At 52.1% G+C, this 22,606-nt stretch overlaps 49 non-coding genes across 49 annotated transcripts; 24 read left to right on the top strand and 25 right to left on the bottom strand.

The window, feature by feature from the left end:
• Positions 1 to 3,481: 3,481 nt before the first annotated feature.
• Positions 3,482 to 3,553, bottom strand: Trnad-guc (transfer RNA aspartic acid (anticodon GUC)). Its single transcript has one exon. It is a non-coding gene; the product is annotated as a tRNA-Asp (tRNA).
• A 111-nt stretch (positions 3,554 to 3,664) lies between these two features.
• Positions 3,665 to 3,756, bottom strand: Trnai-uau (transfer RNA isoleucine (anticodon UAU)). The gene is given in 2 exon segments: positions 3,665 to 3,700; positions 3,719 to 3,756. It is a non-coding gene; the product is annotated as a tRNA-Ile (tRNA).
• Positions 3,757 to 4,199: 443 nt separating this feature from the next.
• On the top strand, positions 4,200 to 4,272 carry Trnar-acg (transfer RNA arginine (anticodon ACG)). The gene has a single exon. It is a non-coding gene; the product is annotated as a tRNA-Arg (tRNA).
• Positions 4,273 to 4,555: 283 nt separating this feature from the next.
• Trnam-cau (transfer RNA methionine (anticodon CAU)) lies at positions 4,556 to 4,627 on the top strand. Its single transcript has one exon. It is a non-coding gene; the product is annotated as a tRNA-Met (tRNA).
• A 233-nt stretch (positions 4,628 to 4,860) lies between these two features.
• On the bottom strand, positions 4,861 to 4,932 carry Trnad-guc (transfer RNA aspartic acid (anticodon GUC)). Its single transcript has one exon. It is a non-coding gene; the product is annotated as a tRNA-Asp (tRNA).
• Positions 4,933 to 5,043: 111 nt separating this feature from the next.
• On the bottom strand, positions 5,044 to 5,135 carry Trnai-uau (transfer RNA isoleucine (anticodon UAU)). Its single transcript is given in 2 exon segments — positions 5,044 to 5,079; positions 5,098 to 5,135. It is a non-coding gene; the product is annotated as a tRNA-Ile (tRNA).
• A 443-nt stretch (positions 5,136 to 5,578) lies between these two features.
• On the top strand, positions 5,579 to 5,651 carry Trnar-acg (transfer RNA arginine (anticodon ACG)). The gene has a single exon. It is a non-coding gene; the product is annotated as a tRNA-Arg (tRNA).
• Positions 5,652 to 5,934: 283 nt separating this feature from the next.
• Positions 5,935 to 6,006, top strand: Trnam-cau (transfer RNA methionine (anticodon CAU)). Its single transcript has one exon. It is a non-coding gene; the product is annotated as a tRNA-Met (tRNA).
• A 233-nt stretch (positions 6,007 to 6,239) lies between these two features.
• Positions 6,240 to 6,311, bottom strand: Trnad-guc (transfer RNA aspartic acid (anticodon GUC)). The gene has a single exon. It is a non-coding gene; the product is annotated as a tRNA-Asp (tRNA).
• Positions 6,312 to 6,422: 111 nt separating this feature from the next.
• On the bottom strand, positions 6,423 to 6,514 carry Trnai-uau (transfer RNA isoleucine (anticodon UAU)). Its single transcript is given in 2 exon segments — positions 6,423 to 6,458; positions 6,477 to 6,514. It is a non-coding gene; the product is annotated as a tRNA-Ile (tRNA).
• A 443-nt stretch (positions 6,515 to 6,957) lies between these two features.
• On the top strand, positions 6,958 to 7,030 carry Trnar-acg (transfer RNA arginine (anticodon ACG)). The gene has a single exon. It is a non-coding gene; the product is annotated as a tRNA-Arg (tRNA).
• A 283-nt stretch (positions 7,031 to 7,313) lies between these two features.
• Positions 7,314 to 7,385, top strand: Trnam-cau (transfer RNA methionine (anticodon CAU)). The gene has a single exon. It is a non-coding gene; the product is annotated as a tRNA-Met (tRNA).
• Positions 7,386 to 7,618: 233 nt separating this feature from the next.
• Trnad-guc (transfer RNA aspartic acid (anticodon GUC)) lies at positions 7,619 to 7,690 on the bottom strand. Its single transcript has one exon. It is a non-coding gene; the product is annotated as a tRNA-Asp (tRNA).
• A 111-nt stretch (positions 7,691 to 7,801) lies between these two features.
• Positions 7,802 to 7,893, bottom strand: Trnai-uau (transfer RNA isoleucine (anticodon UAU)). The gene is given in 2 exon segments: positions 7,802 to 7,837; positions 7,856 to 7,893. It is a non-coding gene; the product is annotated as a tRNA-Ile (tRNA).
• A 443-nt stretch (positions 7,894 to 8,336) lies between these two features.
• Trnar-acg (transfer RNA arginine (anticodon ACG)) lies at positions 8,337 to 8,409 on the top strand. The gene has a single exon. It is a non-coding gene; the product is annotated as a tRNA-Arg (tRNA).
• Positions 8,410 to 8,692: 283 nt separating this feature from the next.
• Positions 8,693 to 8,764, top strand: Trnam-cau (transfer RNA methionine (anticodon CAU)). The gene has a single exon. It is a non-coding gene; the product is annotated as a tRNA-Met (tRNA).
• Positions 8,765 to 8,997: 233 nt separating this feature from the next.
• Trnad-guc (transfer RNA aspartic acid (anticodon GUC)) lies at positions 8,998 to 9,069 on the bottom strand. The gene has a single exon. It is a non-coding gene; the product is annotated as a tRNA-Asp (tRNA).
• Positions 9,070 to 9,180: 111 nt separating this feature from the next.
• Trnai-uau (transfer RNA isoleucine (anticodon UAU)) lies at positions 9,181 to 9,272 on the bottom strand. Its single transcript is given in 2 exon segments — positions 9,181 to 9,216; positions 9,235 to 9,272. It is a non-coding gene; the product is annotated as a tRNA-Ile (tRNA).
• A 443-nt stretch (positions 9,273 to 9,715) lies between these two features.
• Positions 9,716 to 9,788, top strand: Trnar-acg (transfer RNA arginine (anticodon ACG)). The gene has a single exon. It is a non-coding gene; the product is annotated as a tRNA-Arg (tRNA).
• A 283-nt stretch (positions 9,789 to 10,071) lies between these two features.
• Trnam-cau (transfer RNA methionine (anticodon CAU)) lies at positions 10,072 to 10,143 on the top strand. The gene has a single exon. It is a non-coding gene; the product is annotated as a tRNA-Met (tRNA).
• Positions 10,144 to 10,376: 233 nt separating this feature from the next.
• On the bottom strand, positions 10,377 to 10,448 carry Trnad-guc (transfer RNA aspartic acid (anticodon GUC)). The gene has a single exon. It is a non-coding gene; the product is annotated as a tRNA-Asp (tRNA).
• Positions 10,449 to 10,559: 111 nt separating this feature from the next.
• Positions 10,560 to 10,651, bottom strand: Trnai-uau (transfer RNA isoleucine (anticodon UAU)). Its single transcript is given in 2 exon segments — positions 10,560 to 10,595; positions 10,614 to 10,651. It is a non-coding gene; the product is annotated as a tRNA-Ile (tRNA).
• Positions 10,652 to 11,094: 443 nt separating this feature from the next.
• Trnar-acg (transfer RNA arginine (anticodon ACG)) lies at positions 11,095 to 11,167 on the top strand. Its single transcript has one exon. It is a non-coding gene; the product is annotated as a tRNA-Arg (tRNA).
• A 283-nt stretch (positions 11,168 to 11,450) lies between these two features.
• Trnam-cau (transfer RNA methionine (anticodon CAU)) lies at positions 11,451 to 11,522 on the top strand. The gene has a single exon. It is a non-coding gene; the product is annotated as a tRNA-Met (tRNA).
• Positions 11,523 to 11,755: 233 nt separating this feature from the next.
• Positions 11,756 to 11,827, bottom strand: Trnad-guc (transfer RNA aspartic acid (anticodon GUC)). Its single transcript has one exon. It is a non-coding gene; the product is annotated as a tRNA-Asp (tRNA).
• A 111-nt stretch (positions 11,828 to 11,938) lies between these two features.
• On the bottom strand, positions 11,939 to 12,030 carry Trnai-uau (transfer RNA isoleucine (anticodon UAU)). The gene is given in 2 exon segments: positions 11,939 to 11,974; positions 11,993 to 12,030. It is a non-coding gene; the product is annotated as a tRNA-Ile (tRNA).
• Positions 12,031 to 12,473: 443 nt separating this feature from the next.
• Trnar-acg (transfer RNA arginine (anticodon ACG)) lies at positions 12,474 to 12,546 on the top strand. The gene has a single exon. It is a non-coding gene; the product is annotated as a tRNA-Arg (tRNA).
• A 283-nt stretch (positions 12,547 to 12,829) lies between these two features.
• Positions 12,830 to 12,901, top strand: Trnam-cau (transfer RNA methionine (anticodon CAU)). The gene has a single exon. It is a non-coding gene; the product is annotated as a tRNA-Met (tRNA).
• Positions 12,902 to 13,134: 233 nt separating this feature from the next.
• Trnad-guc (transfer RNA aspartic acid (anticodon GUC)) lies at positions 13,135 to 13,206 on the bottom strand. The gene has a single exon. It is a non-coding gene; the product is annotated as a tRNA-Asp (tRNA).
• A 111-nt stretch (positions 13,207 to 13,317) lies between these two features.
• Trnai-uau (transfer RNA isoleucine (anticodon UAU)) lies at positions 13,318 to 13,409 on the bottom strand. Its single transcript is given in 2 exon segments — positions 13,318 to 13,353; positions 13,372 to 13,409. It is a non-coding gene; the product is annotated as a tRNA-Ile (tRNA).
• Positions 13,410 to 13,852: 443 nt separating this feature from the next.
• Trnar-acg (transfer RNA arginine (anticodon ACG)) lies at positions 13,853 to 13,925 on the top strand. The gene has a single exon. It is a non-coding gene; the product is annotated as a tRNA-Arg (tRNA).
• Positions 13,926 to 14,208: 283 nt separating this feature from the next.
• Trnam-cau (transfer RNA methionine (anticodon CAU)) lies at positions 14,209 to 14,280 on the top strand. The gene has a single exon. It is a non-coding gene; the product is annotated as a tRNA-Met (tRNA).
• Positions 14,281 to 14,513: 233 nt separating this feature from the next.
• Trnad-guc (transfer RNA aspartic acid (anticodon GUC)) lies at positions 14,514 to 14,585 on the bottom strand. The gene has a single exon. It is a non-coding gene; the product is annotated as a tRNA-Asp (tRNA).
• Positions 14,586 to 14,696: 111 nt separating this feature from the next.
• Trnai-uau (transfer RNA isoleucine (anticodon UAU)) lies at positions 14,697 to 14,788 on the bottom strand. The gene is given in 2 exon segments: positions 14,697 to 14,732; positions 14,751 to 14,788. It is a non-coding gene; the product is annotated as a tRNA-Ile (tRNA).
• Positions 14,789 to 15,231: 443 nt separating this feature from the next.
• Positions 15,232 to 15,304, top strand: Trnar-acg (transfer RNA arginine (anticodon ACG)). The gene has a single exon. It is a non-coding gene; the product is annotated as a tRNA-Arg (tRNA).
• Positions 15,305 to 15,587: 283 nt separating this feature from the next.
• Trnam-cau (transfer RNA methionine (anticodon CAU)) lies at positions 15,588 to 15,659 on the top strand. The gene has a single exon. It is a non-coding gene; the product is annotated as a tRNA-Met (tRNA).
• Positions 15,660 to 15,892: 233 nt separating this feature from the next.
• On the bottom strand, positions 15,893 to 15,964 carry Trnad-guc (transfer RNA aspartic acid (anticodon GUC)). Its single transcript has one exon. It is a non-coding gene; the product is annotated as a tRNA-Asp (tRNA).
• Positions 15,965 to 16,075: 111 nt separating this feature from the next.
• Positions 16,076 to 16,167, bottom strand: Trnai-uau (transfer RNA isoleucine (anticodon UAU)). Its single transcript is given in 2 exon segments — positions 16,076 to 16,111; positions 16,130 to 16,167. It is a non-coding gene; the product is annotated as a tRNA-Ile (tRNA).
• Positions 16,168 to 16,610: 443 nt separating this feature from the next.
• Positions 16,611 to 16,683, top strand: Trnar-acg (transfer RNA arginine (anticodon ACG)). The gene has a single exon. It is a non-coding gene; the product is annotated as a tRNA-Arg (tRNA).
• Positions 16,684 to 16,966: 283 nt separating this feature from the next.
• Trnam-cau (transfer RNA methionine (anticodon CAU)) lies at positions 16,967 to 17,038 on the top strand. Its single transcript has one exon. It is a non-coding gene; the product is annotated as a tRNA-Met (tRNA).
• A 233-nt stretch (positions 17,039 to 17,271) lies between these two features.
• Trnad-guc (transfer RNA aspartic acid (anticodon GUC)) lies at positions 17,272 to 17,343 on the bottom strand. Its single transcript has one exon. It is a non-coding gene; the product is annotated as a tRNA-Asp (tRNA).
• A 111-nt stretch (positions 17,344 to 17,454) lies between these two features.
• Trnai-uau (transfer RNA isoleucine (anticodon UAU)) lies at positions 17,455 to 17,546 on the bottom strand. The gene is given in 2 exon segments: positions 17,455 to 17,490; positions 17,509 to 17,546. It is a non-coding gene; the product is annotated as a tRNA-Ile (tRNA).
• A 443-nt stretch (positions 17,547 to 17,989) lies between these two features.
• Positions 17,990 to 18,062, top strand: Trnar-acg (transfer RNA arginine (anticodon ACG)). Its single transcript has one exon. It is a non-coding gene; the product is annotated as a tRNA-Arg (tRNA).
• A 283-nt stretch (positions 18,063 to 18,345) lies between these two features.
• Trnam-cau (transfer RNA methionine (anticodon CAU)) lies at positions 18,346 to 18,417 on the top strand. Its single transcript has one exon. It is a non-coding gene; the product is annotated as a tRNA-Met (tRNA).
• A 233-nt stretch (positions 18,418 to 18,650) lies between these two features.
• Trnad-guc (transfer RNA aspartic acid (anticodon GUC)) lies at positions 18,651 to 18,722 on the bottom strand. Its single transcript has one exon. It is a non-coding gene; the product is annotated as a tRNA-Asp (tRNA).
• A 111-nt stretch (positions 18,723 to 18,833) lies between these two features.
• Positions 18,834 to 18,925, bottom strand: Trnai-uau (transfer RNA isoleucine (anticodon UAU)). Its single transcript is given in 2 exon segments — positions 18,834 to 18,869; positions 18,888 to 18,925. It is a non-coding gene; the product is annotated as a tRNA-Ile (tRNA).
• Positions 18,926 to 19,368: 443 nt separating this feature from the next.
• On the top strand, positions 19,369 to 19,441 carry Trnar-acg (transfer RNA arginine (anticodon ACG)). The gene has a single exon. It is a non-coding gene; the product is annotated as a tRNA-Arg (tRNA).
• A 283-nt stretch (positions 19,442 to 19,724) lies between these two features.
• Positions 19,725 to 19,796, top strand: Trnam-cau (transfer RNA methionine (anticodon CAU)). Its single transcript has one exon. It is a non-coding gene; the product is annotated as a tRNA-Met (tRNA).
• Positions 19,797 to 20,029: 233 nt separating this feature from the next.
• Trnad-guc (transfer RNA aspartic acid (anticodon GUC)) lies at positions 20,030 to 20,101 on the bottom strand. The gene has a single exon. It is a non-coding gene; the product is annotated as a tRNA-Asp (tRNA).
• Positions 20,102 to 22,606: the final 2,505 nt, after the last annotated feature.

Here is a 22,606-nt window from a genome sequence, read left to right as displayed (position 1 = left end):
CGCAGACTTTTGCAGACGGAGATATGGCCGACCGTCTTCTCTGACCACGCGGCGTACATTTGTACACTCAACCTCCAACGACAAGGGACGTACCGTGGAAGAGGATACTGGAAGTTGAATGTCTCGCTTTTGGACGAACAGGCCTGCCATGAACTCTTTGCTGCGTCTTGGGCAGCTTGTGAGAGACGGTTTTCTCAATACGCCTCGGCGCTGGAGTGGTGGCTCACTTGTGCAAAACCGACAATCATGAAGGCCTTCATGCGATACTCCCGTGAAAGGAAGGAGTGGTACACCAGGACGGTCGAGTTCTATTTCCAGGTCCTTCGAGACTTATACCGCCCGGACGCGTCGATTATAGACAATCACCAGGAAATCCAACGAATAAAAGCCACGATTACGGCTTTGACGCGTCAAAAGCTCATCGGCTGCAAAGTCAGGGCGCGCCTTCGTGACGGTGTCGCAGGCGAGCACCCTTCCATCTATCACGTGCTTAAGGAGCGGACAGGTCGCCGCAGGAAGCTAATCACTGAACTACGGACGGAGGACGGATGTTTGTTGTTGCAGCAACGCGAGATAGCAGCTGAGCTGAAGCACTATTATGCGACGCTTTACGCCGCTGGCCCTGTGGCTCGCGAGGCGATGGAGGCTTTACTGTCGGGTATAACCCGCAAGGTGAATCAGACGGAAGCAAATCAATTGTTGGCTGAACCAACTGAAGAGGAAGTAGAAGATGCGCTGCTGACGGGCCCTGCGAACAAGTCACCAGGTCCGGACGGTCTACCGGTGGAATTCTATCGCACATTTAAACGACTGTTGTTACCGAAACTGACGTGCATATGCCAGGAATTAATGGACCCCGACAAAGACATCCCGCGACAATTCAGTGAGGGCCTGATCATACCGGTTCCTAAGTCGCCACTGGCGAAATCCGCAAAACACTACCGCCCGCTCACACTTTTAAACTGTGATTATAAGATCTTTGCAAGGATTATAGCTAGGAGACTCAAACCGGTGATGAACACGGTCACAGCCCCGCCACAAACGAGTGTCGGTATAGGCCGCAACATTCACGACACCTTGTGTGACTATCGCGACATCATAGCGATAGCTGCCGCCTGTCGAATTCCGTGCGCCTTGATTGCTCTCGATTTTGACAAAGCATTCGACCGTGTGAACCATGAGTATTTACTGCAAACCATGCAGACTATGAACTTCCCCCACCGCTTCCTCACCATCATCGCACGTCTGCTGCGCCACTCCCAGTCAACGATTTTGCTCAACGGGCGATCAGTGGGGCCGATAACTCTCGAAAGTTCGGTCAGACAGGGCTGCACTATGTCGATGGCGCTGTTTGCTATCGCCATCGAGCCACTATTAACAGCGCTGAACACACACCTCCAGGGTGTCCTGATGTATGGTCACAAGTTTGTATGCCGCGCCTACGCGGATGATGTGGCCTTTCTTGTGCGAACCACGGCTGAGATTCAGACGGCGATGGACATAGTAGAGCAGTATAGGAAGGCGGCGGGGGCTCAGTTGAATGTAATGAAGTCCGGTGTCCTGAACATCGGACGTGGATTGAGGACCCCCATTCCTGGACAGATAAAGGTGATCACGGTCATGAAGTGCTTGGGAGTGAAGTTTACTCGTGACATCCGACGCACGATTGCAATCAATTACAAAGACTTACTGAATACAGTGCGCGCGAGCATACGTCAACATACCCTCAGATCGCTGGACGAAATACAACGTGTGGCCTTGGTGAACGTTTATCTCGTCTCTAAAATTAACTATGTGGCACGCGTACTCCCACTACCCCTCCCGATGGCAAGCAGATTGTTAGCTGCCTTCGGCCACTTTGTCAGCCGCGGCCACATTTTCAAAGTGAAATATTCTACGTTGACTCTACCGACGACGTCAGGTGGTCTCAACCTCATCGACGTTTATACGAAGACACGGGCCCTGTACGTCAGTTCTACATATGGCAGATGGAAGAATTCGCCTAATAGCATCACCACCCTTCTATTGAACGAAATTAAGCCGGCTAATCTTGACGCGCCTGTGGATGTTCATCACATAACAGACGACCTTCACCATCTCAAGCAATTTTTGGTTGATTATAGCTACATACGCATGGGGATGCCAGAGGCACAAATAGTCACAGTGCGAGCCGTGTACAAATATTTGATCACGACGCACGCTCGAAACAATATTGAAGCTAAGTACCCCGAGGCAGTCTGGCCACGTATATGGAGAAGTGTTCATCATCCACATTTGCCAACGGGGGCGAGAGCATTGTGGTACTACGTGGTCAATAGGAAACTTCCCACGACCTCCCGATTACATTCGATACATTTGGCTGATACTTCCCTTTGTGCAACCTGTAACGTGCAAGATACTGATGAACACAAATTCGAATGCGGTACGGCGCATGATATCTGGATAGCGGTTAGAAACCTATTGGCATTTCTACAACGCACGTCCCCGCAAGCCATCACCCTTAAGAGTCTACTTCTACCGGACGATGACCTTTACCCTACCACGAAACGAAATGCCGTAACATGGCTGAAAGGACAAGCAATATATTATATTTTTACAAACTCAGAACGAAGTATTGGAGATTTTTCGACATATTTACAAACACAGCACGATGGACTTCGCAGACTTCCACATTATAAACAGGAATACGCAAATTTTCTGATCAAAGCGATCATGGATCCCCCACAGACTTGGAGAGTGTCAAGCTAAGAGTAGACGAGATAGGAAAGTACAGGGAAGAGACAAAACGATGAAACGAGAAGAACATGCACCGGTGTGAACACACTGCAACACGTGAAGCCGACCCTTACAGTTTTCCGACGTACGGGGGACACTAAGTAAAGCTGCAACAGGTAATTCGAGAAACATCACGAACCAACACAGTGCCGATGGAGACGGCACATACAGAGGATTACTTCACGGAGATGGCATTAATGGGTATCAGCCACTCCTCCCTTTTGTTTTCATTTACTTTATGTTATAACGGTTAACAACTACAAAAAAAAAAAAAAAAAAAAAAAATTAAAAAAAATCAACAAAAAACCTAATACATTTACAGCGTAGAAGCTAGCCGAAGAAGGCAGAAAAGGTGAGCGATTGGATGGGCTATATGGGGAGAAGGGAGGCCCTAAAAAAAAAAAAAAAAAAAAAACACAAAAAAAAAAAAAAAAATAACCCAGAGGTCCGTGGATCGAAACCACGCTCTGCTAAAATTATTCTTTTTCTTGGGTGCCTCGAGCTCGATCATTAAGCCTGGGGTGAGCTGATTCAGCGTCAACAGCAACCCCTGTAAGTCGTGAAACGACGACGTCGTGTGAAGAATGCGAGAAACACTTCCTAAGACGCAGACTTTCTTACGATTTTGCAGTAACTACATTCCTTGATCGCAACGTTAATGTCCTTTCGGGCCACGCGTGCAACTTTCGCGATATAAAAATCGCACCTCCCCGGCGGGGAATCGAACCCCGGTCTCCCGCGTGACAGGCGGGGATACTAACCACTATACTACCGAGGAACACGCGATCGGTGACTATAATGCACGCACACTTATGTGTCTCAAGCAGGTGATACATCTCAACTCTCGCGTCCCGATGCTTTCAGAGTCAGCTGCTACGAAATAAAAGTATGCCCCAGGTGAGGCTCGAACTCACAACCCCGGCATTGCTCACGGCTACTGCCTTATAAGTACCGTGCGCTAACCAATTGCGCCACTGGGGCTACAGCAGAGAGCTTTCAGTTAGCGATACTCACTTTGCTGCCAACCTGTTGTGGCTGCACACCCGTCATAAGATCGTCACCTGCGGCCATACTGCGAATTTAGCACCTGTCTACGAATGCCTCATTCGATTCTTGCTTCATATGCTACACTTACAAGCATATCAACCGCTTGTCCTCGCCGAAAAAAATGCAGAAAAACGCGCGCCTTGCCTTCTGCTACCTGTCCAACAGCGAGGGCAGATGTGTGGCAAGCTCTAAGCCGTGCAGGCGCACCGTGGCCGAGCAGCTGGAGGAGAGATGCCTTCCTTGGCAGCTCCCTGCAGAGTGCGCAAGACCAGAGTGGCCGCGGCGCCGTTGTCAGTGGACGACATGCAGTTGCCGAGCCACGGAGAACACGTTGCTTTGCGATGTGCACCCGCCTCGTGATAGAAAACGCAAACAGTGGCCCTGTGGCGCAACGGATAACGCGTCTGACTACGGATCAGAAGATTCCAGGTTCGAATCCTGGCAGGGTCGGCATTTTGTTAGTTGCGGGCGCGTAGCTAGGCAGTGGATTCGAATGTCTCCACCTTCGTGGAGTGCAATGTTAATCCTGAGCATCTCGCAGCTGCATCTCGAGACGATTGCGGTAAATATCGCTTCGTGCAAGCGTCAGCGCAGCGTCAGTCGAGCAAAGTCGAGACAAGTCAAGCTGAGAGATGTTACGCACTTAATTAAACGGTAGGCGCGGGAAACCGACGCAGACAACGCTTTCCAAGTGTCCCATGTCACGCACCGAAGAGCGCGGACGGCTCCACGCAGCAGAGTGGCGCAGTGGAAGCGTGCTGGGCCCATAACCCAGAGGTCCGTGGATCGAAACCACGCTCTGCTAAAATTATTCTTTTTCTTGGGTGCCTCGAGCTCGATCATTAAGCCTGGGGTGAGCTGATTCAGCGTCAACAGCAACCCCTGTAAGTCGTGAAACGACGACGTCGTGTGAAGAATGCGAGAAACACTTCCTAAGACGCAGACTTTCTTACGATTTTGCAGTAACTACATTCCTTGATCGCAACGTTAATGTCCTTTCGGGCCACGCGTGCAACTTTCAAGATATAAAAATCGCACCTCCCCGGCGGGGAATCGAACCCCGGTCTCCCGCGTGACAGGCGGGGATACTAACCACTATACTACCGAGGAACACGCGATCGGTGACTATAATGCACGCACACTTATGTGTCTCAAGCAGGTGATACATCTCAACTCTCGCGTCCCGATGCTTTCAGAGTCAGCTGCTACGAAATAAAAGTATGCCCCAGGTGAGGCTCGAACTCACAACCCCGGCATTGCTCACGGCTACTGCCTTATAAGTACCGTGCGCTAACCAATTGCGCCACTGGGGCTACAGCAGAGAGCTTTCAGTTAGCGATACTCACTTTGCTGCCAACCTGTTGTGGCTGCACACCCGTCATAAGATCGTCACCTGCGGCCATACTGCGAATTTAGCACCTGTCTACGAATGCCTCATTCGATTCTTGCTTCATATGCTACACTTACAAGCATATCAACCGCTTGTCCTCGCCGAAAAAAATGCAGAAAAACGCGCGCCTTGCCTTCTGCTACCTGTCCAACAGCGAGGGCAGATGTGTGGCAAGCTCTAAGCCGTGCAGGCGCACCGTGGCCGAGCAGCTGGAGGAGAGTTGCCTTCCTTGGCAGCTCCCTGCAGAGTGCGCAAGACCAGAGTGGCCGCGGCGCCGTTGTCAGTGGACGACATGCAGTTGCCGAGCCACGGAGAACACGTTGCTTTGCGATGTGCACCCGCCTCGTGATAGAAAACGCAAACAGTGGCCCTGTGGCGCAACGGATAACGCGTCTGACTACGGATCAGAAGATTCCAGGTTCGAATCCTGGCAGGGTCGGCATTTTGTTAGTTGCGGGCGCGTAGCTAGGCAGTGGATTCGAATGTCTCCACCTTCGTGGAGTGCAATGTTAATCCTGAGCATCTCGCAGCTGCATCTCGAGACGATTGCGGTAAATATCGCTTCGTGCAAGCGTCAGCGCAGCGTCAGTCGAGCAAAGTCGAGACAAGTCAAGCTGAGAGATGTTACGCACTTAATTAAACGGTAGGCGCGGGAAACCGACGCAGACAACGCTTTCCAAGTGTCCCATGTCACGCACCGAAGAGCGCGGACGGCTCCACGCAGCAGAGTGGCGCAGTGGAAGCGTGCTGGGCCCATAACCCAGAGGTCCGTGGATCGAAACCACGCTCTGCTAAAATTATTCTTTTTCTTGGGCGCCTCGAGCTCGATCATTAAGCCTGGGGTGAGCTGATTCAGCGTCAACAGCAACCCCTGTAAGTCGTGAAACGACGACGTCGTGTGAAGAATGCGAGAAACACTTCCTAAGACGCAGACTTTCTTACGATTTTGCAGTAACTACATTCCTTGATCGCAACGTTAATGTCCTTTCGGGCCACGCGTGCAACTTTCAAGATATAAAAATCGCACCTCCCCGGCGGGGAATCGAACCCCGGTCTCCCGCGTGACAGGCGGGGATACTAACCACTATACTACCGAGGAACACGCGATCGGTGACTATAATGCACGCACACTTATGTGTCTCAAGCAGGTGATACATCTCAACTCTCGCGTCCCGATGCTTTCAGAGTCAGCTGCTACGAAATAAAAGTATGCCCCAGGTGAGGCTCGAACTCACAACCCCGGCATTGCTCACGGCTACTGCCTTATAAGTACCGTGCGCTAACCAATTGCGCCACTGGGGCTACAGCAGAGAGCTTTCAGTTAGCGATACTCACTTTGCTGCCAACCTGTTGTGGCTGCACACCCGTCATAAGATCGTCACCTGCGGCCATACTGCGAATTTAGCACCTGTCTACGAATGCCTCATTCGATTCTTGCTTCATATGCTACACTTACAAGCATATCAACCGCTTGTCCTCGCCGAAAAAAATGCAGAAAAACGCGCGCCTTGCCTTCTGCTACCTGTCCAACAGCGAGGGCAGATGTGTGGCAAGCTCTAAGCCGTGCAGGCGCACCGTGGCCGAGCAGCTGGAGGAGAGTTGCCTTCCTTGGCAGCTCCCTGCAGAGTGCGCAAGACCAGAGTGGCCGCGGCGCCGTTGTCAGTGGACGACATGCAGTTGCCGAGCCACGGAGAACACGTTGCTTTGCGATGTGCACCCGCCTCGTGATAGAAAACGCAAACAGTGGCCCTGTGGCGCAACGGATAACGCGTCTGACTACGGATCAGAAGATTCCAGGTTCGAATCCTGGCAGGGTCGGCATTTTGTTAGTTGCGGGCGCGTAGCTAGGCAGTGGATTCGAATGTCTCCACCTTCGTGGAGTGCAATGTTAATCCTGAGCATCTCGCAGCTGCATCTCGAGACGATTGCGGTAAATATCGCTTCGTGCAAGCGTCAGCGCAGCGTCAGTCGAGCAAAGTCGAGACAAGTCAAGCTGAGAGATGTTACGCACTTAATTAAACGGTAGGCGCGGGAAACCGACGCAGACAACGCTTTCCAAGTGTCCCATGTCACGCACCGAAGAGCGCGGACGGCTCCACGCAGCAGAGTGGCGCAGTGGAAGCGTGCTGGGCCCATAACCCAGAGGTCCGTGGATCGAAACCACGCTCTGCTAAAATTATTCTTTTTCTTGGGTGCCTCGAGCTCGATCATTAAGCCTGGGGTGAGCTGATTCAGCGTCAACAGCAACCCCTGTAAGTCGTGAAACGACGACGTCGTGTGAAGAATGCGAGAAACACTTCCTAAGACGCAGACTTTCTTACGATTTTGCAGTAACTACATTCCTTGATCGCAACGTTAATGTCCTTTCGGGCCACGCGTGCAACTTTCAAGATATAAAAATCGCACCTCCCCGGCGGGGAATCGAACCCCGGTCTCCCGCGTGACAGGCGGGGATACTAACCACTATACTACCGAGGAACACGCGATCGGTGACTATAATGCACGCACACTTATGTGTCTCAAGCAGGTGATACATCTCAACTCTCGCGTCCCGATGCTTTCAGAGTCAGCTGCTACGAAATAAAAGTATGCCCCAGGTGAGGCTCGAACTCACAACCCCGGCATTGCTCACGGCTACTGCCTTATAAGTACCGTGCGCTAACCAATTGCGCCACTGGGGCTACAGCAGAGAGCTTTCAGTTAGCGATACTCACTTTGCTGCCAACCTGTTGTGGCTGCACACCCGTCATAAGATCGTCACCTGCGGCCATACTGCGAATTTAGCACCTGTCTACGAATGCCTCATTCGATTCTTGCTTCATATGCTACACTTACAAGCATATCAACCGCTTGTCCTCGCCGTAAAAAATGCAGAAAAACGCGCGCCTTGCCTTCTGCTACCTGTCCAACAGCGAGGGCAGATGTGTGGCAAGCTCTAAGCCGTGCAGGCGCACCGTGGCCGAGCAGCTGGAGGAGAGATGCCTTCCTTGGCAGCTCCCTGCAGAGTGCGCAAGACCAGAGTGGCCGCGGCGCCGTTGTCAGTGGACGACATGCAGTTGCCGAGCCACGGAGAACACGTTGCTTTGCGATGTGCACCCGCCTCGTGATAGAAAACGCAAACAGTGGCCCTGTGGCGCAACGGATAACGCGTCTGACTACGGATCAGAAGATTCCAGGTTCGAATCCTGGCAGGGTCGGCATTTTGTTAGTTGCGGGCGCGTAGCTAGGCAGTGGATTCGAATGTCTCCACCTTCGTGGAGTGCAATGTTAATCCTGAGCATCTCGCAGCTGCATCTCGAGACGATTGCGGTAAATATCGCTTCGTGCAAGCGTCAGCGCAGCGTCAGTCGAGCAAAGTCGAGACAAGTCAAGCTGAGAGATGTTACGCACTTAATTAAACGGTAGGCGCGGGAAACCGACGCAGACAACGCTTTCCAAGTGTCCCATGTCACGCACCGAAGAGCGCGGACGGCTCCACGCAGCAGAGTGGCGCAGTGGAAGCGTGCTGGGCCCATAACCCAGAGGTCCGTGGATCGAAACCACGCTCTGCTAAAATTATTCTTTTTCTTGGGTGCCTCGAGCTCGATCATTAAGCCTGGGGTGAGCTGATTCAGCGTCAACAGCAACCCCTGTAAGTCGTGAAACGACGACGTCGTGTGAAGAATGCGAGAAACACTTCCTAAGACGCAGACTTTCTTACGATTTTGCAGTAACTACATTCCTTGATCGCAACGTTAATGTCCTTTCGGGCCACGCGTGCAACTTTCAAGATATAAAAATCGCACCTCCCCGGCGGGGAATCGAACCCCGGTCTCCCGCGTGACAGGCGGGGATACTAACCACTATACTACCGAGGAACACGCGATCGGTGACTATAATGCACGCACACTTATGTGTCTCAAGCAGGTGATACATCTCAACTCTCGCGTCCCGATGCTTTCAGAGTCAGCTGCTACGAAATAAAAGTATGCCCCAGGTGAGGCTCGAACTCACAACCCCGGCATTGCTCACGGCTACTGCCTTATAAGTACCGTGCGCTAACCAATTGCGCCACTGGGGCTACAGCAGAGAGCTTTCAGTTAGCGATACTCACTTTGCTGCCAACCTGTTGTGGCTGCACACCCGTCATAAGATCGTCACCTGCGGCCATACTGCGAATTTAGCACCTGTCTACGAATGCCTCATTCGATTCTTGCTTCATATGCTACACTTACAAGCATATCAACCGCTTGTCCTCGCCGAAAAAAATGCAGAAAAACGCGCGCCTTGCCTTCTGCTACCTGTCCAACAGCGAGGGCAGATGTGTGGCAAGCTCTAAGCCGTGCAGGCGCACCGTGGCCGAGCAGCTGGAGGAGAGTTGCCTTCCTTGGCAGCTCCCTGCAGAGTGCGCAAGACCAGAGTGGCCGCGGCGCCGTTGTCAGTGGACGACATGCAGTTGCCGAGCCACGGAGAACACGTTGCTTTGCGATGTGCACCCGCCTCGTGATAGAAAACGCAAACAGTGGCCCTGTGGCGCAACGGATAACGCGTCTGACTACGGATCAGAAGATTCCAGGTTCGAATCCTGGCAGGGTCGGCATTTTGTTAGTTGCGGGCGCGTAGCTAGGCAGTGGATTCGAATGTCTCCACCTTCGTGGAGTGCAATGTTAATCCTGAGCATCTCGCAGCTGCATCTCGAGACGATTGCGGTAAATATCGCTTCGTGCAAGCGTCAGCGCAGCGTCAGTCGAGCAAAGTCGAGACAAGTCAAGCTGAGAGATGTTACGCACTTAATTAAACGGTAGGCGCGGGAAACCGACGCAGACAACGCTTTCCAAGTGTCCCATGTCACGCACCGAAGAGCGCGGACGGCTCCACGCAGCAGAGTGGCGCAGTGGAAGCGTGCTGGGCCCATAACCCAGAGGTCCGTGGATCGAAACCACGCTCTGCTAAAATTATTCTTTTTCTTGGGTGCCTCGAGCTCGATCATTAAGCCTGGGGTGAGCTGATTCAGCGTCAACAGCAACCCCTGTAAGTCGTGAAACGACGACGTCGTGTGAAGAATGCGAGAAACACTTCCTAAGACGCAGACTTTCTTACGATTTTGCAGTAACTACATTCCTTGATCGCAACGTTAATGTCCTTTCGGGCCACGCGTGCAACTTTCAAGATATAAAAATCGCACCTCCCCGGCGGGGAATCGAACCCCGGTCTCCCGCGTGACAGGCGGGGATACTAACCACTATACTACCGAGGAACACGCGATCGGTGACTATAATGCACGCACACTTATGTGTCTCAAGCAGGTGATACATCTCAACTCTCGCGTCCCGATGCTTTCAGAGTCAGCTGCTACGAAATAAAAGTATGCCCCAGGTGAGGCTCGAACTCACAACCCCGGCATTGCTCACGGCTACTGCCTTATAAGTACCGTGCGCTAACCAATTGCGCCACTGGGGCTACAGCAGAGAGCTTTCAGTTAGCGATACTCACTTTGCTGCCAACCTGTTGTGGCTGCACACCCGTCATAAGATCGTCACCTGCGGCCATACTGCGAATTTAGCACCTGTCTACGAATGCCTCATTCGATTCTTGCTTCATATGCTACACTTACAAGCATATCAACCGCTTGTCCTCGCCGTAAAAAATGCAGAAAAACGCGCGCCTTGCCTTCTGCTACCTGTCCAACAGCGAGGGCAGATGTGTGGCAAGCTCTAAGCCGTGCAGGCGCACCGTGGCCGAGCAGCTGGAGGAGAGATGCCTTCCTTGGCAGCTCCCTGCAGAGTGCGCAAGACCAGAGTGGCCGCGGCGCCGTTGTCAGTGGACGACATGCAGTTGCCGAGCCACGGAGAACACGTTGCTTTGCGATGTGCACCCGCCTCGTGATAGAAAACGCAAACAGTGGCCCTGTGGCGCAACGGATAACGCGTCTGACTACGGATCAGAAGATTCCAGGTTCGAATCCTGGCAGGGTCGGCATTTTGTTAGTTGCGGGCGCGTAGCTAGGCAGTGGATTCGAATGTCTCCACCTTCGTGGAGTGCAATGTTAATCCTGAGCATCTCGCAGCTGCATCTCGAGACGATTGCGGTAAATATCGCTTCGTGCAAGCGTCAGCGCAGCGTCAGTCGAGCAAAGTCGAGACAAGTCAAGCTGAGAGATGTTACGCACTTAATTAAACGGTAGGCGCGGGAAACCGACGCAGACAACGCTTTCCAAGTGTCCCATGTCACGCACCGAAGAGCGCGGACGGCTCCACGCAGCAGAGTGGCGCAGTGGAAGCGTGCTGGGCCCATAACCCAGAGGTCCGTGGATCGAAACCACGCTCTGCTAAAATTATTCTTTTTCTTGGGTGCCTCGAGCTCGATCATTAAGCCTGGGGTGAGCTGATTCAGCGTCAACAGCAACCCCTGTAAGTCGTGAAACGACGACGTCGTGTGAAGAATGCGAGAAACACTTCCTAAGACGCAGACTTTCTTACGATTTTGCAGTAACTACATTCCTTGATCGCAACGTTAATGTCCTTTCGGGCCACGCGTGCAACTTTCAAGATATAAAAATCGCACCTCCCCGGCGGGGAATCGAACCCCGGTCTCCCGCGTGACAGGCGGGGATACTAACCACTATACTACCGAGGAACACGCGATCGGTGACTATAATGCACGCACACTTATGTGTCTCAAGCAGGTGATACATCTCAACTCTCGCGTCCCGATGCTTTCAGAGTCAGCTGCTACGAAATAAAAGTATGCCCCAGGTGAGGCTCGAACTCACAACCCCGGCATTGCTCACGGCTACTGCCTTATAAGTACCGTGCGCTAACCAATTGCGCCACTGGGGCTACAGCAGAGAGCTTTCAGTTAGCGATACTCACTTTGCTGCCAACCTGTTGTGGCTGCACACCCGTCATAAGATCGTCACCTGCGGCCATACTGCGAATTTAGCACCTGTCTACGAATGCCTCATTCGATTCTTGCTTCATATGCTACACTTACAAGCATATCAACCGCTTGTCCTCGCCGAAAAAAATGCAGAAAAACGCGCGCCTTGCCTTCTGCTACCTGTCCAACAGCGAGGGCAGATGTGTGGCAAGCTCTAAGCCGTGCAGGCGCACCGTGGCCGAGCAGCTGGAGGAGAGATGCCTTCCTTGGCAGCTCCCTGCAGAGTGCGCAAGACCAGAGTGGCCGCGGCGCCGTTGTCAGTGGACGACATGCAGTTGCCGAGCCACGGAGAACACGTTGCTTTGCGATGTGCACCCGCCTCGTGATAGAAAACGCAAACAGTGGCCCTGTGGCGCAACGGATAACGCGTCTGACTACGGATCAGAAGATTCCAGGTTCGAATCCTGGCAGGGTCGGCATTTTGTTAGTTGCGGGCGCGTAGCTAGGCAGTGGATTCGAATGTCTCCACCTTCGTGGAGTGCAATGTTAATCCTGAGCATCTCGCAGCTGCATCTCGAGACGATTGCGGTAAATATCGCTTCGTGCAAGCGTCAGCGCAGCGTCAGTCGAGCAAAGTCGAGACAAGTCAAGCTGAGAGATGTTACGCACTTAATTAAACGGTAGGCGCGGGAAACCGACGCAGACAACGCTTTCCAAGTGTCCCATGTCACGCACCGAAGAGCGCTGACGGCTCCACGCAGCAGAGTGGCGCAGTGGAAGCGTGCTGGGCCCATAACCCAGAGGTCCGTGGATCGAAACCACGCTCTGCTAAAATTATTCTTTTTCTTGGGTGCCTCGAGCTCGATCATTAAGCCTGGGGTGAGCTGATTCAGCGTCAACAGCAACCCCTGTAAGTCGTGAAACGACGACGTCGTGTGAAGAATGCGAGAAACACTTCCTAAGACGCAGACTTTCTTACGATTTTGCAGTAACTACATTCCTTGATCGCAACGTTAATGTCCTTTCGGGCCACGCGTGCAACTTTCAAGATATAAAAATCGCACCTCCCCGGCGGGGAATCGAACCCCGGTCTCCCGCGTGACAGGCGGGGATACTAACCACTATACTACCGAGGAACACGCGATCGGTGACTATAATGCACGCACACTTATGTGTCTCAAGCAGGTGATACATCTCAACTCTCGCGTCCCGATGCTTTCAGAGTCAGCTGCTACGAAATAAAAGTATGCCCCAGGTGAGGCTCGAACTCACAACCCCGGCATTGCTCACGGCTACTGCCTTATAAGTACCGTGCGCTAACCAATTGCGCCACTGGGGCTACAGCAGAGAGCTTTCAGTTAGCGATACTCACTTTGCTGCCAACCTGTTGTGGCTGCACACCCGTCATAAGATCGTCACCTGCGGCCATACTGCGAATTTAGCACCTGTCTACGAATGCCTCATTCGATTCTTGCTTCATATGCTACACTTACAAGCATATCAACCGCTTGTCCTCGCCGAAAAAAATGCAGAAAAACGCGCGCCTTGCCTTCTGCTACCTGTCCAACAGCGAGGGCAGATGTGTGGCAAGCTCTAAGCCGTGCAGGCGCACCGTGGCCGAGCAGCTGGAGGAGAGATGCCTTCCTTGGCAGCTCCCTGCAGAGTGCGCAAGACCAGAGTGGCCGCGGCGCCGTTGTCAGTGGACGACATGCAGTTGCCGAGCCACGGAGAACACGTTGCTTTGCGATGTGCACCCGCCTCGTGATAGAAAACGCAAACAGTGGCCCTGTGGCGCAACGGATAACGCGTCTGACTACGGATCAGAAGATTCCAGGTTCGAATCCTGGCAGGGTCGGCATTTTGTTAGTTGCGGGCGCGTAGCTAGGCAGTGGATTCGAATGTCTCCACCTTCGTGGAGTGCAATGTTAATCCTGAGCATCTCGCAGCTGCATCTCGAGACGATTGCGGTAAATATCGCTTCGTGCAAGCGTCAGCGCAGCGTCAGTCGAGCAAAGTCGAGACAAGTCAAGCTGAGAGATGTTACGCACTTAATTAAACGGTAGGCGCGGGAAACCGACGCAGACAACGCTTTCCAAGTGTCCCATGTCACGCACCGAAGAGCGCTGACGGCTCCACGCAGCAGAGTGGCGCAGTGGAAGCGTGCTGGGCCCATAACCCAGAGGTCCGTGGATCGAAACCACGCTCTGCTAAAATTATTCTTTTTCTTGGGTGCCTCGAGCTCGATCATTAAGCCTGGGGTGAGCTGATTCAGCGTCAACAGCAACCCCTGTAAGTCGTGAAACGACGACGTCGTGTGAAGAATGCGAGAAACACTTCCTAAGACGCAGACTTTCTTACGATTTTGCAGTAACTACATTCCTTGATCGCAACGTTAATGTCCTTTCGGGCCACGCGTGCAACTTTCGCGATATAAAAATCGCACCTCCCCGGCGGGGAATCGAACCCCGGTCTCCCGCGTGACAGGCGGGGATACTAACCACTATACTACCGAGGAACACGCGATCGGTGACTATAATGCACGCACACTTATGTGTCTCAAGCAGGTGATACATCTCAACTCTCGCGTCCCGATGCTTTCAGAGTCAGCTGCTACGAAATAAAAGTATGCCCCAGGTGAGGCTCGAACTCACAACCCCGGCATTGCTCACGGCTACTGCCTTATAAGTACCGTGCGCTAACCAATTGCGCCACTGGGGCTACAGCAGAGAGCTTTCAGTTAGCGATACTCACTTTGCTGCCAACCTGTTGTGGCTGCACACCCGTCATAAGATCGTCACCTGCGGCCATACTGCGAATTTAGCACCTGTCTACGAATGCCTCATTCGATTCTTGCTTCATATGCTACACTTACAAGCATATCAACCGCTTGTCCTCGCCGAAAAAAATGCAGAAAAACGCGCGCCTTGCCTTCTGCTACCTGTCCAACAGCGAGGGCAGATGTGTGGCAAGCTCTAAGCCGTGCAGGCGCACCGTGGCCGAGCAGCTGGAGGAGAGATGCCTTCCTTGGCAGCTCCCTGCAGAGTGCGCAAGACCAGAGTGGCCGCGGCGCCGTTGTCAGTGGACGACATGCAGTTGCCGAGCCACGGAGAACACGTTGCTTTGCGATGTGCACCCGCCTCGTGATAGAAAACGCAAACAGTGGCCCTGTGGCGCAACGGATAACGCGTCTGACTACGGATCAGAAGATTCCAGGTTCGAATCCTGGCAGGGTCGGCATTTTGTTAGTTGCGGGCGCGTAGCTAGGCAGTGGATTCGAATGTCTCCACCTTCGTGGAGTGCAATGTTAATCCTGAGCATCTCGCAGCTGCATCTCGAGACGATTGCGGTAAATATCGCTTCGTGCAAGCGTCAGCGCAGCGTCAGTCGAGCAAAGTCGAGACAAGTCAAGCTGAGAGATGTTACGCACTTAATTAAACGGTAGGCGCGGGAAACCGACGCAGACAACGCTTTCCAAGTGTCCCATGTCACGCACCGAAGAGCGCTGACGGCTCCACGCAGCAGAGTGGCGCAGTGGAAGCGTGCTGGGCCCATAACCCAGAGGTCCGTGGATCGAAACCACGCTCTGCTAAAATTATTCTTTTTCTTGGGTGCCTCGAGCTCGATCATTAAGCCTGGGGTGAGCTGATTCAGCGTCAACAGCAACCCCTGTAAGTCGTGAAACGACGACGTCGTGTGAAGAATGCGAGAAACACTTCCTAAGACGCAGACTTTCTTACGATTTTGCAGTAACTACATTCCTTGATCGCAACGTTAATGTCCTTTCGGGCCACGCGTGCAACTTTCGCGATATAAAAATCGCACCTCCCCGGCGGGGAATCGAACCCCGGTCTCCCGCGTGACAGGCGGGGATACTAACCACTATACTACCGAGGAACACGCGATCGGTGACTATAATGCACGCACACTTATGTGTCTCAAGCAGGTGATACATCTCAACTCTCGCGTCCCGATGCTTTCAGAGTCAGCTGCTACGAAATAAAAGTATGCCCCAGGTGAGGCTCGAACTCACAACCCCGGCATTGCTCACGGCTACTGCCTTATAAGTACCGTGCGCTAACCAATTGCGCCACTGGGGCTACAGCAGAGAGCTTTCAGTTAGCGATACTCACTTTGCTGCCAACCTGTTGTGGCTGCACACCCGTCATAAGATCGTCACCTGCGGCCATACTGCGAATTTAGCACCTGTCTACGAATGCCTCATTCGATTCTTGCTTCATATGCTACACTTACAAGCATATCAACCGCTTGTCCTCGCCGTAAAAAATGCAGAAAAACGCGCGCCTTGCCTTCTGCTACCTGTCCAACAGCGAGGGCAGATGTGTGGCAAGCTCTAAGCCGTGCAGGCGCACCGTGGCCGAGCAGCTGGAGGAGAGTTGCCTTCCTTGGCAGCTCCCTGCAGAGTGCGCAAGACCAGAGTGGCCGCGGCGCCGTTGTCAGTGGACGACATGCAGTTGCCGAGCCACGGAGAACACGTTGCTTTGCGATGTGCACCCGCCTCGTGATAGAAAACGCAAACAGTGGCCCTGTGGCGCAACGGATAACGCGTCTGACTACGGATCAGAAGATTCCAGGTTCGAATCCTGGCAGGGTCGGCATTTTGTTAGTTGCGGGCGCGTAGCTAGGCAGTGGATTCGAATGTCTCCACCTTCGTGGAGTGCAATGTTAATCCTGAGCATCTCGCAGCTGCATCTCGAGACGATTGCGGTAAATATCGCTTCGTGCAAGCGTCAGCGCAGCGTCAGTCGAGCAAAGTCGAGACAAGTCAAGCTGAGAGATGTTACGCACTTAATTAAACGGTAGGCGCGGGAAACCGACGCAGACAACGCTTTCCAAGTGTCCCATGTCACGCACCGAAGAGCGCGGACGGCTCCACGCAGCAGAGTGGCGCAGTGGAAGCGTGCTGGGCCCATAACCCAGAGGTCCGTGGATCGAAACCACGCTCTGCTAAAATTATTCTTTTTCTTGGGTGCCTCGAGCTCGATCATTAAGCCTGGGGTGAGCTGATTCAGCGTCAACAGCAACCCCTGTAAGTCGTGAAACGACGACGTCGTGTGAAGAATGCGAGAAACACTTCCTAAGACGCAGACTTTCTTACGATTTTGCAGTAACTACATTCCTTGATCGCAACGTTAATGTCCTTTCGGGCCACGCGTGCAACTTTCAAGATATAAAAATCGCACCTCCCCGGCGGGGAATCGAACCCCGGTCTCCCGCGTGACAGGCGGGGATACTAACCACTATACTACCGAGGAACACGCGATCGGTGACTATAATGCACGCACACTTATGTGTCTCAAGCAGGTGATACATCTCAACTCTCGCGTCCCGATGCTTTCAGAGTCAGCTGCTACGAAATAAAAGTATGCCCCAGGTGAGGCTCGAACTCACAACCCCGGCATTGCTCACGGCTACTGCCTTATAAGTACCGTGCGCTAACCAATTGCGCCACTGGGGCTACAGCAGAGAGCTTTCAGTTAGCGATACTCACTTTGCTGCCAACCTGTTGTGGCTGCACACCCGTCATAAGATCGTCACCTGCGGCCATACTGCGAATTTAGCACCTGTCTACGAATGCCTCATTCGATTCTTGCTTCATATGCTACACTTACAAGCATATCAACCGCTTGTCCTCGCCGTAAAAAATGCAGAAAAACGCGCGCCTTGCCTTCTGCTACCTGTCCAACAGCGAGGGCAGATGTGTGGCAAGCTCTAAGCCGTGCAGGCGCACCGTGGCCGAGCAGCTGGAGGAGAGATGCCTTCCTTGGCAGCTCCCTGCAGAGTGCGCAAGACCAGAGTGGCCGCGGCGCCGTTGTCAGTGGACGACATGCAGTTGCCGAGCCACGGAGAACACGTTGCTTTGCGATGTGCACCCGCCTCGTGATAGAAAACGCAAACAGTGGCCCTGTGGCGCAACGGATAACGCGTCTGACTACGGATCAGAAGATTCCAGGTTCGAATCCTGGCAGGGTCGGCATTTTGTTAGTTGCGGGCGCGTAGCTAGGCAGTGGATTCGAATGTCTCCACCTTCGTGGAGTGCAATGTTAATCCTGAGCATCTCGCAGCTGCATCTCGAGACGATTGCGGTAAATATCGCTTCGTGCAAGCGTCAGCGCAGCGTCAGTCGAGCAAAGTCGAGACAAGTCAAGCTGAGAGATGTTACGCACTTAATTAAACGGTAGGCGCGGGAAACCGACGCAGACAACGCTTTCCAAGTGTCCCATGTCACGCACCGAAGAGCGCGGACGGCTCCACGCAGCAGAGTGGCGCAGTGGAAGCGTGCTGGGCCCATAACCCAGAGGTCCGTGGATCGAAACCACGCTCTGCTAAAATTATTCTTTTTCTTGGGTGCCTCGAGCTCGATCATTAAGCCTGGGGTGAGCTGATTCAGCGTCAACAGCAACCCCTGTAAGTCGTGAAACGACGACGTCGTGTGAAGAATGCGAGAAACACTTCCTAAGACGCAGACTTTCTTACGATTTTGCAGTAACTACATTCCTTGATCGCAACGTTAATGTCCTTTCGGGCCACGCGTGCAACTTTCAAGATATAAAAATCGCACCTCCCCGGCGGGGAATCGAACCCCGGTCTCCCGCGTGACAGGCGGGGATACTAACCACTATACTACCGAGGAACACGCGATCGGTGACTATAATGCACGCACACTTATGTGTCTCAAGCAGGTGATACATCTCAACTCTCGCGTCCCGATGCTTTCAGAGTCAGCTGCTACGAAATAAAAGTATGCCCCAGGTGAGGCTCGAACTCACAACCCCGGCATTGCTCACGGCTACTGCCTTATAAGTACCGTGCGCTAACCAATTGCGCCACTGGGGCTACAGCAGAGAGCTTTCAGTTAGCGATACTCACTTTGCTGCCAACCTGTTGTGGCTGCACACCCGTCATAAGATCGTCACCTGCGGCCATACTGCGAATTTAGCACCTGTCTACGAATGCCTCATTCGATTCTTGCTTCATATGCTACACTTACAAGCATATCAACCGCTTGTCCTCGCCGAAAAAAATGCAGAAAAACGCGCGCCTTGCCTTCTGCTACCTGTCCAACAGCGAGGGCAGATGTGTGGCAAGCTCTAAGCCGTGCAGGCGCACCGTGGCCGAGCAGCTGGAGGAGAGATGCCTTCCTTGGCAGCTCCCTGCAGAGTGCGCAAGACCAGAGTGGCCGCGGCGCCGTTGTCAGTGGACGACATGCAGTTGCCGAGCCACGGAGAACACGTTGCTTTGCGATGTGCACCCGCCTCGTGATAGAAAACGCAAACAGTGGCCCTGTGGCGCAACGGATAACGCGTCTGACTACGGATCAGAAGATTCCAGGTTCGAATCCTGGCAGGGTCGGCATTTTGTTAGTTGCGGGCGCGTAGCTAGGCAGTGGATTCGAATGTCTCCACCTTCGTGGAGTGCAATGTTAATCCTGAGCATCTCGCAGCTGCATCTCGAGACGATTGCGGTAAATATCGCTTCGTGCAAGCGTCAGCGCAGCGTCAGTCGAGCAAAGTCGAGACAAGTCAAGCTGAGAGATGTTACGCACTTAATTAAACGGTAGGCGCGGGAAACCGACGCAGACAACGCTTTCCAAGTGTCCCATGTCACGCACCGAAGAGCGCTGACGGCTCCACGCAGCAGAGTGGCGCAGTGGAAGCGTGCTGGGCCCATAACCCAGAGGTCCGTGGATCGAAACCACGCTCTGCTAAAATTATTCTTTTTCTTGGGTGCCTCGAGCTCGATCATTAAGCCTGGGGTGAGCTGATTCAGCGTCAACAGCAACCCCTGTAAGTCGTGAAACGACGACGTCGTGTGAAGAATGCGAGAAACACTTCCTAAGACGCAGACTTTCTTACGATTTTGCAGTAACTACATTCCTTGATCGCAACGTTAATGTCCTTTCGGGCCACGCGTGCAACTTTCAAGATATAAAAATCGCACCTCCCCGGCGGGGAATCGAACCCCGGTCTCCCGCGTGACAGGCGGGGATACTAACCACTATACTACCGAGGAACACGCGATCGGTGACTATAATGCACGCACACTTATGTGTCTCAAGCAGGTGATACATCTCAACTCTCGCGTCCCGATGCTTTCAGAGTCAGCTGCTACGAAATAAAAGTATGCCCCAGGTGAGGCTCGAACTCACAACCCCGGCATTGCTCACGGCTACTGCCTTATAAGTACCGTGCGCTAACCAATTGCGCCACTTTTTTTTTTTTTTTTTTTTAGGGCCTCCCATCTCCCCTTCTAGCCCTTCCATTCGCTCTCCTTCATGCGCCTTCTTCGGCGAGCTTCATTGCGAAAATCAAATGAAATGCTTCTTCGCACGTAAGGGAATCCATTGCAAACGTGGTGATAAATGCAAATTTCTCCAGCCAAATGAACTTATTCTGTAACGTTGGATAGTTATTCAAAATGGGTGAACATGATCTGTTGAAAATTGTGAATAAATAAAGAAAAGTTAATTGGAAAACTGAGAAACGTAGTCTTCTTAAGGACACACACAATACATGACACTGATCTCTGGTTATAGGCACAGTATATCAGTCAACACATCATCCAATACCTTCCTTTTGAAAGAGTATTTGTAGCATATTTCCAAAATGCTTGTTGTGGTTGCGGTGGGCGCGGAGCTTGTAATATTCCTCCGTGATGTAGCAGTTGTAGTCCTCAATGGTGTCCGTGGTCGATTTGTGGATGACAAAATGAACAAAATTGCCGTATAACCACAGTATGGTATTATGTTTCTGACGCGGAAAATACATCACGTCCGGGGCCGAGAGTTCAGCGGTGGTGATGAATCTACCATCATTGCGCCTGAGGAATGCGACCTGTTGCTTAATGTGGTTCCATATGGTATTGTATCCTTGGCAAGTAAACCTGTGAACTGTCGTATCAACATATCCACAACGGCGACACAAGGGAGTATCATGAAGTCCTATAGCATGTAGCCTCTCATTATTTGCGATGATATCGTTAACCACGTGATACCATGTCGACCTTACTGACATTGTTAAGACTTTATTATGAATATTCTTCCAAACAGTAATCCAATCTTTGGATGGATATTTTTTCTCGATTCGATTCCTGACTGAACAGCGCCATGGAATAGAAGTAGCAGATGACGTGGCGCTGCGGCTGTGTGTCAGATGTATACCCTCTTCGTAACTGATCTCAGTGAAGTAAAGTCTGACGTGCTGCAGTTTGAAATTAATCGGAGCCACATTGACAGGAGCAACTAAACTCTTAGGTTCAGTCAGGTGAAACAGTTGCGTCGTAATACTCTCGGGGTACTTACGGAGGTGTTCTCGAGTACGCTTGATAAATAAAGTCACTGTCTTTTGGCGAATATCTGTGAGTCCGAGGCCACCGGCGACCGGAGGTAAGGTCACTGTACGAGCTGCCACTTTAAAAATACAGCCCCTCCATAACAGCTGACAAACTGCCCTCGTGATATTTTTGGCGATGCCCAAGGGGATAGGAAGACATTGCCCTAGGTAAATCGCTTTTGACAGGATCACACAGTTAATCAGTTGTACCCTTTGCATTAAATTGAGGTCCCTATTTCGATGCTCTATTAATGAGCCTCTGATGTTGGTAAGCATGTTCTTCCAGTTAACTGCAGCCATCTTGAGCGGGCAGCTAGAAAATGTGACACCGAGGGACTTATGTTGGTTCGTGGACGTGATCCAATCTAAGTCTGCGTTCGCATAACCATTCAGGCTGAGCATAGAGCTTTTCGTGTGATTCACAGCTGCACCAGTAGCACCACAATAAATGTGTAAGGCGGTCTGAAGAGCTTGAACATCGTCGTCACTCCGAACTATGACTCCTAAATCGTCTGCATACACATTGGTTACTTTCTTTACCGACATAATCGTGATCCCTTCCAAACGAACATTTAAACGTCGGACAAGAGGTTCCAGAGCTATGACATAGAGCAGCATGGAGAGTGGGCTTCCTTGCGGGAATCCGCGACAAATATTTATGGCTCTCGTGCAGTGACCGTTGACAAGTACTTTTGCCGTCATCCCAGTAATCATACTTTGCAAAGACTGCAAGCACCGTCCCCCAAAACCCAGGGCCGACATTGTTTTAAAAAGATAACGATGATCAATCCGGTCAAATGCATTGGCAAAATCAATAAAGCATAGAGCACCTTTAAGTTGAGCTGCTGAAAAAATTGAAATCACATCACGATATTCACTGACTGTTTTGAGGATACTTCTATGCGGAAGGGCCGTTTGGTCCTGCGCAATGACACGTTGTAGGACTGGAGTCAGGCGCAATTTCAGTGCACGGGCAGCAATTTTGTAGTCTCCATTTAATAAACATATAGGTCGCAGACGACGGACATCCTTCATTCCTCGCCCCTTGGGAACCATCACAAAGACACCCTCTTTAAACTCCGAGGGTATGGAGATACCGTTGATGATTTCATTGATGACGGCGGTGAACGCATCGCCTAGAACATTCCAAAACCTGTAGTAAAATTCGACTGGTAAACCATCCGGC

Source organism: Schistocerca nitens, chromosome 9, assembly GCF_023898315.1.
Source record: "Schistocerca nitens isolate TAMUIC-IGC-003100 chromosome 9, iqSchNite1.1, whole genome shotgun sequence".
In the NCBI taxonomy this organism is placed as follows: domain Eukaryota; kingdom Metazoa; phylum Arthropoda; class Insecta; order Orthoptera; family Acrididae; genus Schistocerca; species Schistocerca nitens.
Note: the sequence above shows the minus strand (reverse complement) of the source record. Positions and strands in the feature narration are given on the sequence as shown.